The 17,587-nt window shown below is 48.5% G+C and overlaps 2 long non-coding RNA genes across 6 annotated transcripts; one reads left to right on the forward strand and one right to left on the reverse strand.

Annotated features, from left to right (window-relative positions):
* The first annotated feature begins 93 nt into the window (after nt 1-93).
* Nucleotides 94-5,990, forward strand: LOC125972415 (uncharacterized). Of its 2 annotated transcripts, XR_007482807.2 has the most exons (10): nt 94-476; nt 614-671; nt 752-1,202; nt 1,488-1,599; nt 1,700-2,655; nt 2,721-2,845; nt 3,669-3,826; nt 3,908-3,983; nt 4,054-4,873; nt 5,137-5,990. It is a non-coding gene; the product is annotated as an uncharacterized lncRNA (long non-coding RNA). The 2 variants fall into 2 exon arrangements; XR_007482806.2 differs by having other exon boundaries at nt 3,669-3,983.
* A 5,024-nt stretch (nt 5,991-11,014) lies between these two features.
* Nucleotides 11,015-16,913, reverse strand: LOC125972413 (uncharacterized). 4 transcript variants are annotated; one of them, XR_007482804.2, is made up of 8 exons: nt 16,557-16,913; nt 16,362-16,419; nt 15,436-16,281; nt 14,337-15,335; nt 14,147-14,271; nt 13,022-13,336; nt 12,132-12,951; nt 11,015-11,868 (listed from the first exon to the last, which is right to left on the reverse strand). It is a non-coding gene; the product is annotated as an uncharacterized lncRNA (long non-coding RNA). The 4 variants fall into 4 exon arrangements; XR_007482803.2 differs by having other exon boundaries at nt 13,022-13,097; nt 13,179-14,271; XR_007482805.2 differs by having other exon boundaries at nt 13,022-14,271; nt 14,337-14,398; nt 14,998-15,335; nt 16,557-16,912.
* Between the last annotated feature and the right edge of the window lie 674 nt (nt 16,914-17,587).

The following is a 17,587-nucleotide window of genomic DNA, read 5'->3' on the forward strand; positions in this document are numbered from 1 at the left end:
GATATGACTCAAGAATTGTCTCTGTGCAACGGTGTGGTGTTTCTTAACAACCGAACACAGAAGCACTGCAACGGCCGCAGAATTTTTGCAAGAACAATTCATTTTAGGATGAACTATCGATACAAATATTTTCATTTGATTGAAGGCAATGGCGTTAACCACTCGACCAGAGCCTGCTCGGAAACAAACAGAGATTTGGTTATATTGATAGGGTATCCTCCATCCAAACATGTTCGGTGTTCAAAGTTTCAACGGATAGTCCGAAGCAACGCTTTCCACAGTAGTCATCATGACAGGCGACCACCTGGTGGCGTCAGTGTGCCGAGCGCCGTTGAACGATCAGGAGAAGAAGATTTGAATCGACGGCTGTGACGTCAGGGCTTTAGGCAAATTGAAGACAGGTGTGCTCGCTCAAGGGGAGTTATCATATGCAGGTGCCACCAAGCGCGTGGCGGCGGCCGCGGACGGTTTCTCAGGTAAGCGAGCATGCTAGCAAATGTTTGTCGTCTCCTGCCGTTTTTCACGACGGACGCCGTGTTTGTTGCACGATCGGCACGCTTTGTTGCCTTTTCTCACAAGCCTTTTTTATTTTATTTTATTTTGTTTGTCGCAGGATTGCCGTACTCTCGTGACTCGGCAACGTCACGTCCACCGCGACGGTGGGCTTGGAGGTAAATTGTAGGCCGCAGGCCATTTAGCCCGTGAGCGAATGTTTGCAGTTTCTTACGATGCCATTTATTATTTCTTGCAGGATTTTCGCTGTCTAGGGAGTGCTTGAGGTTTCGGCACGGCACGGCACGCCACAATCCACTTTGCGTCGCGTCGTTGCGCGTTTTGGTGGTATTTTAAATGTCTTTTGCTGTTGTTTTTTTTCTATGCTGGCCAGCATTTTTTTCATTCGTCTGTCTGTAGACGGTTCGTCAATGACGCCGCCGATAAGCGCGTGTTTGTCTAACTATAGGAAATGTTAGTTTGACTCTAGTCAACTAAACCATTTTTTATTATTTTATATTATGCGTGTGCCATTTCCGTGTCATGCAAACTGGTGACTGCAACGTATATGTTACGTCGTGTCCAAATCGGACCAAATCCATTCAAAGATGGCGCCCGCCCGCTCTCGTTCCGTTACGCAACAAACATTTGCGCGAGTTATTTTCTCCCGTTTTGGACGCCGCCAACCTGGATCATCTGTCCAATGTGAGGTGAGTTGTAGATGAAATTAAAATGAATTATAATCTTTAATAATACTTGTAATTTACTACAATATAATTATTATATATTTTTTTCAAATAAAAAACTCTACTTACAATGTATAAAATTAAAATATTAACTGTAATTTTGATAAATTATCATAACTTACGACAATATAATATTTTTTTTCAAATGTAAAACTCCTAGTATGTATAATTATTGGTAAAAAAAAAACATGCCATTGGCACTCGACTCAATGTCTATTTTTGTTGCAATAATTTGCTTGTCTTTTGTAGCACTAAAAAAGGCTGCCCAGCCAGCATCCTTCTATACAAAGCAAGCAGGAGGCTCTTGAAGGAGCCCTTTCAGTGATGTTGAGGACACTGAGGAAGAGTAGTCCTAAATCAGGTGAAAACCTCTTTTTGTCAAGTTTCAGCTTCCCAACACACAATGGTTGTCGAGTTTTAGCTTCCCAGCACACAATTAATGGCTGTCTGTGTTTTTGTAGGCTGCAAGAGGAGCCGAATGGGATAAGTATAATTCCATATGAAAAGGCACAATGGCCTATCCAAAGGAGCAATGGCCTATCCAAAGGAGCAATGGCCTATCCAAAGGCGCAATGGCCATATGCAAAGGAGCAATGGCCATATGCAAAGGAGCAATGGCCATATGCAAAGGAGCAATGGCCATATCAAGTCAAGAATCAAGCGGCGCACTGCAAAAGTCGACGTGTGCGGATCATGTGCCCAGGAGGGGGCAGTGTGGTTGCCTTTGGTTATGGGTGCACGACGGAAAGGTTGCAGGTGTGGACAGTGTTTGGGGCTCCGATGGTTGGTCTTGCTTTAGAGGTGCGCTGTGGTTGTGGCTTGTCTGGATCCAGCGTTGTCTTGTGCTTGGTTGCCATTGACTGCTCACTTGGGGGAGGACGTGGTTCGGTGGATGGACACAAAACTGAACTTTGACGTGGAGCTGAATGTCCAATTTTGCCGTATGACTTGTACCATTTTGTGTCTTTTTCTAACCTGCCACTGTCGTAGTTGCTGCGTTCGTTGTTCTTTCCCCTCGGTGTAGGGTGGCGTTGGAGCGAGCCGATCCCGAATGTCCAATTTTGCAATTTGACTTGTGACATTTTCTTTTTCTAACCTACCACTGTTGCCCTTCCTCTAACCCTTACCTACCACTGTGGTACTTGCGTTCTTTGTTCTCCCCTAGGTGTTGGAGCGAGACAGTCACATTGTGTCTTTTTCTAACCTAGCGCTGTCGTGCTTGATCGAAGCCTAACGTACCACTGTGCGTCCTTTGTTCTCCAGGTGTAGGGGGCGGTGTTGGGGCGAGCCGGTCCACGATGAAGACCTAATGATGCGAGCAGCGCCCAACTCATTGCATGTTCTGCCTTTTGCAGGCCGGACGCAAAAGGGGGGTGCATGGCCCGATTCACCAAGAGTACCTAACCGCTGTGATCAAGTAAGCAAGTGACCTACAACTTGGGGTGCTCTTTGAGTTTCTAACCTTTGTTTCTGTTTGTGCAGATGGCGACCGGGACGCGACACGATCTGCTCCGAGGTGGACGGACCGCTGTGGCATCGCTCTGAAGTCGCAGAGTTCTGATGGAGACCCGCTTCCCTGGAGGCGTCGACCTGCGCAGCTTCAGCATGTGAAATAGATTATTTTTTTTTATTATTCACACCAGCGGTGTCCAAATGTCTGTCTGAGGGCTGCATACTGAATCAAATTGAGAATCCTTCGACACTAATTCATTAAATCAATCACAAAATGTTGCCATTCACATTTTGTGCTACAAAGCAGTGTTGCGTTCATTCGTGTGGTGTGTCGATCAAGTTGGCCCGAGGCTACCATTTGGACACCAATGGTGGGTGACGTGTGTAGGGCTGCACCTGGATTGGAAAACTGTCATATGGTGGTATAGGTCGTTGACATGCACTTTAGGAAAACAAAGATTTTTTTCTATTCATGTGGCAAATGAAACATGTTTTCTGGCCTCCTAACTATTTGTAATGAGTTTAGAAGATAACAAGTCATTGATGCAAGTTAAAGTTAACTGATCTAAGTGATGTCATTGCGATCAAATAGTTCCTCTCCATCCTAGAATTTTGCACAACTTTGCTCAATGCAGTGGTCTGGCCCAATACTGCCATATCATTGGTTTTCCAAAATGTTGTGCAGCCCTCATTGAGTGCCAAACGCGCAGCGACGGCAAGCGCAAGCGACCACCGCGCAGCGACAGCAAGCGCAAGCGACCACCGCGCAGCGACGGCAAGCGCAAGCGACCACCGCGCAGCGACGGCAAGCGCAAGCGACCACCGCGCAGCGACGGCAAGCGCAAGCGACCACCGCGCAGCGACGGCAAGCGCAAGCGACCACCGCGCAAGCGACCGCCGCGCAAGCGACCGCCGCGCAAGCGACCGCCGCGCAAGCGACGGCAAGCGCAAGCGAGACTTTTGTGCTTGTCTTGCAAGGTGGAAGAGACGATGTATGAAACGAAGAGCCGGTGGACGGAGGCCACCAGACCCGCGATTGGTGAGCGGGGTGCAAAGGAAGGAATCACCCAAAGAAAGCAGTCGCCAAGTGTTGAAGAGGAGCCTGATGCATGACTGGCCAAGGCTGGCCAGAGGCGGTGACATGGCAATCCAATCTGCAAGCGTAGTGTACACACTTGTTGGTTTTAATTTGATTTCCGTATTTTTCTGCCTTTCAGCTTGCAGCGGATGGGGCGAGCGCCAGCCTGCACCCAGAGGGACTGGGCTGCACCCGCAAGACCAGGGAGGGGGCAGGTAATGAGTACTTTGACAGAAGTGAACCGCATGCAACTGAGTGCCGTTTGTCTTTTTGCACTTGTACGAGGCGGAAGACGAGTCCAACACCGGCCGGAGCAGACCCGGACCTTGGCCCGTGACGAGCGGCCCACACGAGACTGATGGGTGCAGATGCAGCCAGCGTTTCAGGGGAGTATGACTTTGTTTTTTCCTTTGTGCTTTCCCTACCCCTGTCTGTTTGAATAGGGTAACTAGTAGCACGCACGAGCATTTGGGTTGCTGTGACCCTGTAGATACGAATCGGCAAAGTAGACACCCCTTCCCTCCCTCCCTCCCTCCCTTCCCTCTCTCTCTCTCGCTCTCTTTCTCCAATGTGCCCGGCAGTACCTGCATGGCCTGGTGCGCTCAGGGTGGAACGTGGCTATACCTTGCCCTTTGTGGAATACCAGGGTATAATGTCTGCCTGCCTGGGTCCCAGTGTCGTCGACGGTGTCGAGGACGAGGAGATTCTCCGTGACGCTCTCCGTAACGTCACGTTTTCCTCTTTTTTCCCTCTCGGGGCCAAGCCAGCTCTCCTCAGGGGGAACTGGCCGGTTGCGCTTAAGTGCGCACCAAAGCCTCTTCTCATCTCCCCTCGCTGTTTCCCTCCCTCCCTCCCTCCCTCCCTCCCTCCCTTTTTGTAAGGGGTTAAACATTTCATAACCTGGATCGCTCCAATGCTGGAGGGCCATATGAGACATGCCCGTGCGCGCTGCTAGTTACCTGATTCAAACTTACCTTAGTCAAGGTCGCTGGTGGAAATTTTCGTCTTGCCAAAACCACCACAGTATGTCTGCCTTTCAGGATTGCCGAGGTAGCAGATGGGACGAGTGCCTGCACAGAGACGGACCGGAGCGCAAGACCAGAGGGTAATAATAAACTTTATTTGTATAGCACCTTTCATACAAGAAATGCAGCTCAAAGCGCTTTACAACAATTAAGGAAATTATAAGCATTGAATGTTTCACATAGGAACAGACAGAAAAAGAACATGAACACGTTAAAACAAAAACATGAATCTATGCATAGCTATCAATAAAGTGAGATTAAAATAGGAGCAAGCTTTGATAGGTCTTGAGTATGTCCACAGAAATGAACCGCATGCAACTGAATGCCGTTGTTCTTTTTGCAGTTGCGCGAGGCAGAGGATGAGTCCAAACGTCAAATACCGGCCGGGAGGGGAACCCAACCATCGGCCGACACGAGGCGGACGGGTGCGGATGCGGCGAGGGCAAAGCGCCCAGCCAGCATTTAAGGAGAGTATGACGCTGTTTTTCCTTTTGTGCTTTCTTTCTTTCCCTCCCTCCACTTTTTCACTGGGTGTGCACATTGGCCGTCTGCATGAGGCCTCTCTTTCTCAGCGCTGCGTCATTTTGCAATATTGTTGTTTTATTGTTATTGTGTTTTTTAAATACATGAAGTGAACTGTTTGTACTGTAATTGTGTGTGCGTGTACCTCTGAACCTGAATTAAACTGTGAACTGAATTCAAGTGGTCCATTTTAAACATTGGCATGGGCAGTCTATCGTGCATACAAACTGGAATCATTTGAGACCTTCTCAATGACAAGACATTTGTAAAGTTAGTCTCAAACCAAATTGTCTTGTTAAATATGCAGTGTCAGGCTTTTTTTTTTTTTTTTGAACTACACAAAGAAAAGCTGCATGCATTCTAAATTGTTGACAAAAGCCAAGCAGCCAGACACCCATAGATGCAAACGACAAGCGTACAAACGGTGTCTGTTGCGATCAATAAGTCATCTTTGGCAACCCTGCTTTAAAATGGCCACCGAACTCAGAATCTTGCAGAATGTTGGTACATTTTTCTGTACGAGTAAAAGCTGGTATTTTAATCTAGTCTGAGCCATTTTTTGGTTTGTTTTGAATCGTCATGCATCATGTGGGCGTTCTTGTGAATAAAATCAACAGTGTGTTTTCTTCCTGTTGGTGGTCTTGTAAATAAAGTCAACTTTGGTGTCAGTCATCATTCGCGATGTGGCTCAATCGATGTTGCTTCTCTTGAATGTGAAACTTATTGCATGTTTTGTTACAGGGCTTGATGTCTTCATTGGCCGTCTGACTACAAAAAAGGCCGTTGCTGTACAGTCCAGGTTGCTGCTAAAGTCAATTGAATTTATAAACATAGCGTGTAACTTCCGGGACTTTAGCTTTCAATTCAAAGCAGAGTTTCGTAACTACACGGCCAGCCTCGGCACATGTACTGGGTGGTAGCACCCAGTTCAGAGTAAAGGCCAGAGTGGTCTTCTTCATGCCGGCATCCTTATGAAATTGACCATATCAGAAAGGCTAGATGAATTCCAAGTGCTGCCACCGACTAGCAGCATATTTGCCTCAACCTGTCTGATGCTGGCTCAATGCGATGCACCATTCGTTGTTTTGCCCAAAACAACCTAAGAAATAAAGAAGTACTGCCAATGTGCATGTGTGTTAAAAGTACAAAACACTCATTTGCATGATAGACCACATGCTAGATATTTGCCTCAACCTGTCTGATGCTCTATGTAACTACGTGATCATTTTTAACAATTTTCATTTTAATTAAGTACGTTACAAATGGTTGGGTGGCGGGTCAGAGCTTGCTTTGACAAAGGAAGTGTAAGGCGCTCCTTCCCTCCGCTAGCCTATGGGAGGTCCTTGGGCTAGACTGAGTACCCATTTAGCCCCCCCTTGTCAGGGTCACGATGAAGCCACGGGAAGCAGGTGGTGGATGAAATTTGAAGGCAGCCAGAGAGTATCTTTGTTACTGGTTTTGGACTTCGTCGTGCTGAGCAGAGGATACCCTTAGGTACAATGGTCAGGACAGCCGCCCAGTATGGGCACTGCTCGGACAGAAAGCCATGGAAAGACATTCAATTCTTTGGATGACAGAAGACTGGAGGGCCGTGGCCGTCAATGCCTTTTCCAGGCAAGACACCTGATGATGATGACAAATGATAGGCGCCCCAATTAGACAGCTGGGTCAATGTGACCCGTCTTTTGCGGTTTGTTCTGCCCAAAGCAACCTAACAAATACACATAAGCACTGCCGCCATCTCGACAATGTGCATGTCTCTCAAAAGTACAAAGCAAACAAGTTCATTTGTATAATACACTTCTAAACCACACGCTAAAATAATTCATGTGATGCAGAAAGTCTTCTGTAGCTTGCTATGATTTGCCAATTTGAGCAATGACGTATCCGGACCCGAGGCTGGGGGTTGCCCGTCCATGTGCCTAATCGCTCGGGCATTGATACATCAGCAATGCTTCTTTCTAGGTCTCCTCATGTCCTCAGCACTGCAAACCTTTGTGCCGGTACACCATATGAAGTAAATGACGGAATGTTTTTTTTTATTATTATTATTACACCTCCTCTAATGTGTATCAAGCATACCAGATCGTGTTTTAGAACAGCCTAGAATAGTAAATTACAAAAAGTTAAAAAAAAAAAAAAAACTTGTAAAGTCCTAAAAAGTTATTAATTCACTTATTAATCGCTGAAAGTACAGGTAAGCGTCTGCCTATTCGTAGCCATCGCAACGTAGCGAATACCGCAGGGCGGCATATGCAGTAGGGAGCGCAGGCGGCAGAGAGCGCAGGCGGCATGGTGGGCAGAGAGCGCAGGCGGCATGGAGCGCAGGCGGCGCAGGCGGCGCAGGCGGCGCAAGCAGCAAGGGTGGGGAATCGAACCCTGGATCTCAGGTGTTCAAGCGCAGCGACGGAGCCACTCGCCAAGCGTGGCGAGCTCGGCAGTCACCCCGCTTTCACTTCGAGTCATTCTTAGACGTTCAGTATTGCGCTCCGCGCGCGATGGGTAAGTACAAAAGGGAACAGACCGCCGCCGGCTGTCAGGTCACACTGGCCGACCGGTTAGTGACACGGCCTCTTTCCCCGTACAGTCCTGGTTCGATCCCAGGGGTGAGCACATTCACCGGGCCACTTTTGTAGGTGTATGGATACATGCATATAGATTGCATATCCAAGTATTTATTTATGTGTAAACGCCCAGTGTGGCCCCGCCCGGAAGTGGGCGGAGCGATGCAGCTGGCCCCGCCCCCATCGAAATGGCCCCGCCCCTGGCCCCGCCCCTGGCCCCGCCCCCTGCCCTACTAAATGACAGTAGGGTAGGGGGCGGGGCGAAGCCCCGCCCCCTGCCCTACTAAATGACAGTAGGGCAGGGGGCGGGGCGAAGCCCCGCCCCCTGCCCTACTAAATGACAGTAGGGTAGGGGGCGGGGCGAAGCCCCGCCCCCTGCCCTACTAAATGACAGTAGGGTAGGGGGCGGGGCGAAGCCCCGCCCCCTGCCCCATCAAAAGACAATTAAAAGTGCATTGAAAGACAGTAGGGTAGGGGGCGGGGCGAAGCCCCGCCCCCTACCCTACTGTCTTTCAATACACTATTAAAAGACAGTAGGGTAGGGGGCGGGGCGAAGCCCCGCCCCCTACCCTACTGTCTTTTAATAGTCTTTAATTCAATTTCAATACACTATTAAAAGACAGTAGGGTAGGGGGCGGGGCGAAGCCCCGCCCCCTACCCTACTGTCTTTTAATAGTGTATTGAAAGACAGTAGGGTAGGGGGCGGGGCGAAGCCCCGCCCCCTACCCTACTGTCTTTCAATACACTTTTAATTGTCTTTTGATGGGGCAGGGGGCGGGGCTTCGCCCCGCCCCCTACCCTACTGTCATTTAGTAGGGCAGGGGGCGGGGCTTCGCCCCGCCCCCTACCCTACTGTCATTTAGTAGGGCAGGGGGCGGGGCTTCGCCCCGCCCCCTACCCTACTGTCATTTAGTAGGGCAGGGGGCGGGGCTTCGCCCCGCCCCCTGCCCTACTGTCATTTAGTAGGGCAGGGGGCGGGGCTTCGCCCCGCCCCCTACCCTACTGTCATTTAGTAGGGCAGGGGGCGGGGCCAGGGGCGGGGCCAGGGGCGGGGCCATTTCGATGGGGGCGGGGCCAGCTGCATCGCTCCGCCCACTTCCGGGCGGGGCCACACTGGGCGTTTACACATAAATAAATACTTGGATATGCAATCTATATGCATGTATCCATACACCTACAAAAGTGGCCCGGTGAATGTGCTCACCCCTGGGATCGAACCAGGACTGTACGGGGAAAGAGGCCGTGTCACTAACCGGTCGGCCAGTGTGACCTGACAGCCGGCGGCGGTCTGTTCCCTTTTGTACTTACCCATCGCGCGCGGAGCGCAATACTGAACGTCTAAGAATGACTCGAAGTGAAAGCGGGGTGACTGCCGAGCTCGCCACGCTTGGCGAGTGGCTCCGTCGCTGCGCTTGAACACCTGAGATCCAGGGTTCGATTCCCCACCCTTGCTGCTTGCGCCGCCTGCGCCGCCTGCGCCGCCTGCGCTCCATGCCGCCTGCGCTCTCTGCCCACCATGCCGCCTGCGCTCTCTGCCGCCTGCGCTCCCTACTGCATATGCCGCCCTGCGGTATTCGCTACGTTGCGATGGCTACGAATAGGCAGACGCTTACCTGTACTTTCAGCGATTAATAAGTGAATTAATAACTTTTTAGGACTTTACAAGTTTTTTTTTTTTTTTTAACTTTTTGTAATTTACTATTCTAGGCTGTTCTAAAACACGATCTGGTATGCTTGATACACATTAGAGGAGGTGTAATAATAATAATAAAAAAAAACATTCCGTCATTTACTTCATATGGTGTACCGGCACAAAGGTTTGCAGTGCTGAGGACATGAGGAGACCTAGAAAGAAGCATTGCTGATGTATCAATGCCCGAGCGATTAGGCACATGGACGGGCAACCCCCAGCCTCGGGTCCGGATACGTCATTGCTCAAATTGGCAAATCATAGCAAGCTACAGAAGACTTTCTGCATCACATGAATTATTTTAGCGTGTGGTTTAGAAGTGTATTATACAAATGAACTTGTTTGCTTTGTACTTTTGAGAGACATGCACATTGTCGAGATGGCGGCAGTGCTTATGTGTATTTGTTAGGTTGCTTTGGGCAGAACAAACCGCAAAAGACGGGTCACATTGACCCAGCTGTCTAATTGGGGCGCCTATCATTTGTCATCATCATCAGGTGTCTTGCCTGGAAAAGGCATTGACGGCCACGGCCCTCCAGTCTTCTGTCATCCAAAGAATTGAATGTCTTTCCATGGCTTTCTGTCCGAGCAGTGCCCATACTGGGCGGCTGTCCTGACCATTGTACCTAAGGGTATCCTCTGCTCAGCACGACGAAGTCCAAAACCAGTAACAAAGATACTCTCTGGCTGCCTTCAAATTTCATCCACCACCTGCTTCCCGTGGCTTCATCGTGACCCTGACAAGGGGGGGCTAAATGGGTACTCAGTCTAGCCCAAGGACCTCCCATAGGCTAGCGGAGGGAAGGAGCGCCTTACACTTCCTTTGTCAAAGCAAGCTCTGACCCGCCACCCAACCATTTGTAACGTACTTAATTAAAATGAAAATTGTTAAAAATGATCACGTAGTTACATAGAGCATCAGACAGGTTGAGGCAAATATCTAGCATGTGGTCTATCATGCAAATGAGTGTTTTGTACTTTTAACACACATGCACATTGGCAGTACTTCTTTATTTCTTAGGTTGTTTTGGGCAAAACAACGAATGGTGCATCGCATTGAGCCAGCATCAGACAGGTTGAGGCAAATATGCTGCTAGTCGGTGGCAGCACTTGGAATTCATCTAGCCTTTCTGATATGGTCAATTTCATAAGGATGCCGGCATGAAGAAGACCACTCTGGCCTTTACTCTGAACTGGGTGCTACCACCCAGTACATGTGCCGAGGCTGGCCGTGTAGTTACGAAACTCTGCTTTGAATTGAAAGCTAAAGTCCCGGAAGTTACACGCTATGTTTATAAATTCAATTGACTTTAGCAGCAACCTGGACTGTACAGCAACGGCCTTTTTTGTAGTCAGACGGCCAATGAAGACATCAAGCCCTGTAACAAAACATGCAATAAGTTTCACATTCAAGAGAAGCAACATCGATTGAGCCACATCGCGAATGATGACTGACACCAAAGTTGACTTTATTTACAAGACCACCAACAGGAAGAAAACACACTGTTGATTTTATTCACAAGAACGCCCACATGATGCATGACGATTCAAAACAAACCAAAAAATGGCTCAGACTAGATTAAAATACCAGCTTTTACTCGTACAGAAAAATGTACCAACATTCTGCAAGATTCTGAGTTCGGTGGCCATTTTAAAGCAGGGTTGCCAAAGATGACTTATTGATCGCAACAGACACCGTTTGTACGCTTGTCGTTTGCATCTATGGGTGTCTGGCTGCTTGGCTTTTGTCAACAATTTAGAATGCATGCAGCTTTTCTTTGTGTAGTTCAAAAAAAAAAAAAAAAGCCTGACACTGCATATTTAACAAGACAATTTGGTTTGAGACTAACTTTACAAATGTCTTGTCATTGAGAAGGTCTCAAATGATTCCAGTTTGTATGCACGATAGACTGCCCATGCCAATGTTTAAAATGGACCACTTGAATTCAGTTCACAGTTTAATTCAGGTTCAGAGGTACACGCACACACAATTACAGTACAAACAGTTCACTTCATGTATTTAAAAAACACAATAACAATAAAACAACAATATTGCAAAATGACGCAGCGCTGAGAAAGAGAGGCCTCATGCAGACGGCCAATGTGCACACCCAGTGAAAAAGTGGAGGGAGGGAAAGAAAGAAAGCACAAAAGGAAAAACAGCGTCATACTCTCCTTAAATGCTGGCTGGGCGCTTTGCCCTCGCCGCATCCGCACCCGTCCGCCTCGTGTCGGCCGATGGTTGGGTTCCCCTCCCGGCCGGTATTTGACGTTTGGACTCATCCTCTGCCTCGCGCAACTGCAAAAAGAACAACGGCATTCAGTTGCATGCGGTTCATTTCTGTGGACATACTCAAGACCTATCAAAGCTTGCTCCTATTTTAATCTCACTTTATTGATAGCTATGCATAGATTCATGTTTTTGTTTTAACGTGTTCATGTTCTTTTTCTGTCTGTTCCTATGTGAAACATTCAATGCTTATAATTTCCTTAATTGTTGTAAAGCGCTTTGAGCTGCATTTCTTGTATGAAAGGTGCTATACAAATAAAGTTTATTATTACCCTCTGGTCTTGCGCTCCGGTCCGTCTCTGTGCAGGCACTCGTCCCATCTGCTACCTCGGCAATCCTGAAAGGCAGACATACTGTGGTGGTTTTGGCAAGACGAAAATTTCCACCAGCGACCTTGACTAAGGTAAGTTTGAATCAGGTAACTAGCAGCGCGCACGGGCATGTCTCATATGGCCCTCCAGCATTGGAGCGATCCAGGTTATGAAATGTTTAACCCCTTACAAAAAGGGAGGGAGGGAGGGAGGGAGGGAGGGAGGGAAACAGCGAGGGGAGATGAGAAGAGGCTTTGGTGCGCACTTAAGCGCAACCGGCCAGTTCCCCCTGAGGAGAGCTGGCTTGGCCCCGAGAGGGAAAAAAGAGGAAAACGTGACGTTACGGAGAGCGTCACGGAGAATCTCCTCGTCCTCGACACCGTCGACGACACTGGGACCCAGGCAGGCAGACATTATACCCTGGTATTCCACAAAGGGCAAGGTATAGCCACGTTCCACCCTGAGCGCACCAGGCCATGCAGGTACTGCCGGGCACATTGGAGAAAGAGAGCGAGAGAGAGAGAGGGAAGGGAGGGAGGGAGGGAGGGAAGGGGTGTCTACTTTGCCGATTCGTATCTACAGGGTCACAGCAACCCAAATGCTCGTGCGTGCTACTAGTTACCCTATTCAAACAGACAGGGGTAGGGAAAGCACAAAGGAAAAAACAAAGTCATACTCCCCTGAAACGCTGGCTGCATCTGCACCCATCAGTCTCGTGTGGGCCGCTCGTCACGGGCCAAGGTCCGGGTCTGCTCCGGCCGGTGTTGGACTCGTCTTCCGCCTCGTACAAGTGCAAAAAGACAAACGGCACTCAGTTGCATGCGGTTCACTTCTGTCAAAGTACTCATTACCTGCCCCCTCCCTGGTCTTGCGGGTGCAGCCCAGTCCCTCTGGGTGCAGGCTGGCGCTCGCCCCATCCGCTGCAAGCTGAAAGGCAGAAAAATACGGAAATCAAATTAAAACCAACAAGTGTGTACACTACGCTTGCAGATTGGATTGCCATGTCACCGCCTCTGGCCAGCCTTGGCCAGTCATGCATCAGGCTCCTCTTCAACACTTGGCGACTGCTTTCTTTGGGTGATTCCTTCCTTTGCACCCCGCTCACCAATCGCGGGTCTGGTGGCCTCCGTCCACCGGCTCTTCGTTTCATACATCGTCTCTTCCACCTTGCAAGACAAGCACAAAAGTCTCGCTTGCGCTTGCCGTCGCTTGCGCGGCGGTCGCTTGCGCGGTGGTCGCTTGCGCGGTGGTCGCTTGCGCTTGCCGTCGCTGCGCGGTGGTCGCTTGCGCTTGCCGTCGCTGCGCGGTGGTCGCTTGCGCTTGCCGTCGCTGCGCGGTGGTCGCTTGCGCTTGCCGTCGCTGCGCGGTGGTCGCTTGCGCTTGCTGTCGCTGCGCGGTGGTCGCTTGCGCTTGCCGTCGCTGCGCGTTTGGCACTCAATGAGGGCTGCACAACATTTTGGAAAACCAATGATATGGCAGTATTGGGCCAGACCACTGCATTGAGCAAAGTTGTGCAAAATTCTAGGATGGAGAGGAACTATTTGATCGCAATGACATCACTTAGATCAGTTAACTTTAACTTGCATCAATGACTTGTTATCTTCTAAACTCATTACAAATAGTTAGGAGGCCAGAAAACATGTTTCATTTGCCACATGAATAGAAAAAAATCTTTGTTTTCCTAAAGTGCATGTCAACGACCTATACCACCATATGACAGTTTTCCAATCCAGGTGCAGCCCTACACACGTCACCCACCATTGGTGTCCAAATGGTAGCCTCGGGCCAACTTGATCGACACACCACACGAATGAACGCAACACTGCTTTGTAGCACACAATGTGAATGGCAACATTTTGTGATTGATTTAATGAATTAGTGTCAAAGGATTCTCAATTTGATTCAGTATGCAGCCCTCAGACAGACATTTGGACACCGCTGGTGTGAATAAAAAAAAAAAAAAAAATCTATTTCACATGCTGAAGCTGCGCAGGTCGACGCCTCCAGGGAAGCGGGTCTCCATCAGAACTCTGCGACTTCAGAGCGATGCCACAGCGGTCCGTCCACCTCGGAGCAGATCGTGTCGCGTCCCGGTCGCCATCTGCACAAACAGAAACAAAGGTTAGAAACTCAAAGAGCACCCCAAGTTGTAGGTCACTTGCTTACTTGATCACAGCGGTTAGGTACTCTTGGTGAATCGGGCCATGCACCCCCCTTTTGCGTCCGGCCTGCAAAAGGCAGAACATGCAATGAGTTGGGCGCTGCTCGCATCATTAGGTCTTCATCGTGGACCGGCTCGCCCCAACACCGCCCCCTACACCTGGAGAACAAAGGACGCACAGTGGTACGTTAGGCTTCGATCAAGCAAAAAAGCGCTAGGTTAGAAAAAGACACAATGTGACTGTCTCGCTCCAACACCTAGGGGAGAACAAAGAACGCAAGTACCACAGTGGTAGGTAAGGGTTAGAGGAAGGGCAACAGTGGTAGGTTAGAAAAAGAAAATGTCACAAGTCAAATTGCAAAATTGGACATTCGGGATCGGCTCGCTCCAACGCCACCCTACACCGAGGGGAAAGAACAACGAACGCAGCAACTACGACAGTGGCAGGTTAGAAAAAGACACAAAATGGTACAAGTCATACGGCAAAATTGGACATTCAGCTCCACGTCAAAGTTCAGTTTTGTGTCCATCCACCGAACCACGTCCTCCCCCAAGTGAGCAGTCAATGGCAACCAAGCACAAGACAACGCTGGATCCAGACAAGCCACAACCACAGCGCACCTCTAAAGCAAGACCAACCATCGGAGCCCCAAACACTGTCCACACCTGCAACCTTTCCGTCGTGCACCCATAACCAAAGGCAACCACACTGCCCCCTCCTGGGCACATGATCCGCACACGTCGACTTTTGCAGTGCGCCGCTTGATTCTTGACTTGATATGGCCATTGCTCCTTTGCATATGGCCATTGCTCCTTTGCATATGGCCATTGCTCCTTTGCATATGGCCATTGCTCCTTTGCATATGGCCATTGCTCCTTTGCATATGGCCATTGCTCCTTTGCATATGGCCATTGCGCCTTTGGATAGGCCATTGCTCCTTTGGATAGGCCATTGTGCCTTTTCATATGGAATTATACTTATCCCATTCGGCTCCTCTTGCAGCCTACAAAAACACAGACAGCCATTAATTGTGTGCTGGGAAGCTAAAACTCGACAACCATTGTGTGTTGGGAAGCTGAAACTTGACAAAAAGAGGTTTTCACCTGATTTAGGACTACTCTTCCTCAGTGTCCTCAACATCACTGAAAGGGCTCCTTCAAGAGCCTCCTGCTTGCTTTGTATAGAAGGATGCTGGCTGGGCAGCCTTTTTTAGTGCTACAAAAGACAAGCAAATTATTGCAACAAAAATAGACATTGAGTCGAGTGCCAATGGCATGTTTTTTTTTTACCAATAATTATACATACTAGGAGTTTTACATTTGAAAAAAAATATTATATTGTCGTAAGTTATGATAATTTATCAAAATTACAGTTAATATTTTAATTTTATACATTGTAAGTAGTTTTATATTTGAAAAAAATATATAATCATTATATTGTAGTAAATTACAAGTATTATTAAAGATTATAATTCATTTTAATTTCATCTACAACTCACCTCACATTGGACAGTTGATCCAGGTTGGCGGCGTCCAAAACGGGAGAAAATAACTCGCGCAAATGTTTGTTGCGTAACGGAACGAGAGCGGGCGGGCGCCATCTTTGAATGGATTTGGTCCGATTTGGACACGACGTAACATATACGTTGCAGTCACCAGTTTGCATGACACGGAAATGGCACACGCATAATATAAAATAATAAAAAATGGTTTAGTTGACTAGAGTCAAACTAACATTTCCTATAGTTAGACAAACACGCGCTTATCGGCGGCGTCATTGACGAACCGTCTACAGACAGACGAATGAAAAAAATGCTGGCCAGCATTGAAAAAAAACAACAGCAAAAGACATTTAAAATACCACCAAAACGCGCAACGACGCGACGCAAAGTGGATTGTGGCGTGTCGTGCCGTGCCGAAACCTCAAGCACTCCCTAGACAGCGAAAATCCTGCAAGAAATAATAAATGGCATCGTAAGAAACTGCAAACATTCGCTCACGGGCTAAATGGCCTGCGGCCTACAATTTACCTCCAGGCCCGCCGTCGCGGTGGACGTGACGTTGCCGAGTCACGAGAGTACGGCAATCCTGCGACAAACAAAATAAAATAAAATAAAAAAGGCTTGTGAGAAAAGGCAACAAAGCGTGCCGATCGTGCAACAAACACGGCGTCCGTTGTGAAAAACGACAGGAGACGACAAACATTTGCTAGCATGCTCGCTTACCTGAGAAACCGTCCGCGGCCGCCGCCACGCGCTTGGTGGCACCTGCATATGATAACTCCCCTTGAGCGAGCACACCTGTCTTCAATTTGCCTAAAGCCCTGACGTCACAGCCGTCGATTCAAAGCTTCTTCTCCTCACGCTCGGTGGCACCGATGCCACCTATCGGTGGCATAAATTGACCCATTGACTCGTTCGCGAACGGGAAAGTCACGATTCGTTCCCTCACTGATCAGTTTTCGCGATGAACTGGAAATGCAAATCACTCACTCACTGACTCGTTCACTCAGAAACGTTCAGTTGGTGAACGGGAAATGCAATTTACGACTCATTCGAGAACGGAAAGTGACGTCATTTTCTTCTTCGTTTTGTTTTACGGCGAGGTGGCACCAGCTTCAATGGGCATTATCGACACCTACTGGTTGAAGTCATATGAACTAGTAAAAAGAACGAATCACTTTAGGAACTCTCGTTCACTGAAAATATGTGTTCTTTTGAAGAATCGTTCACTCACGAGCCAACACTAATGCGCATTACCGACACCAACGGTGTGGGATAAGTTACGTCATTGCATGGTGGTTGAAGTCATATGAACTGAAAAAAGAACGAATAACTTCAGGGAGCCATCCGTTCACTCGCGTCCACTGAAAAGCTTCGTTCTTTTGAACGAATCGTTCACTCACGAGTCAACACTAATTTGTACAAACGTCACCTAAATGGCGCTCACGTCAATCATCAGTGTTTGAGTTGGCAAGAGAAACTCGTGTTACGGGGATTTCCTGTAAATAATGTGGGGACTCCCGTGGGTGTTGAAAACCTAGCTCGCCGAGAAAAAAATGTGGCTACTATAAATATACACACCGACGTGCACCTGCGTTTATCATATAAACACGTCTAACGATTTTTGCATTTGGTTCTCATTTTCAACGGCCTTTTTTTTCATCACTGTTTGTGTCACACTTTGTCCATCGTTCTGCACGAGTATGAGCAAATTGTCATCCCTAAAGTGAGGGAGGAACCGAATAAGTCCTCAC

Source organism: Syngnathus scovelli, chromosome 7 (genome assembly GCF_024217435.2).
Source record: "Syngnathus scovelli strain Florida chromosome 7, RoL_Ssco_1.2, whole genome shotgun sequence".
In the NCBI taxonomy this organism is placed as follows: Eukaryota; Metazoa; Chordata; class Actinopteri; order Syngnathiformes; family Syngnathidae; genus Syngnathus; species Syngnathus scovelli.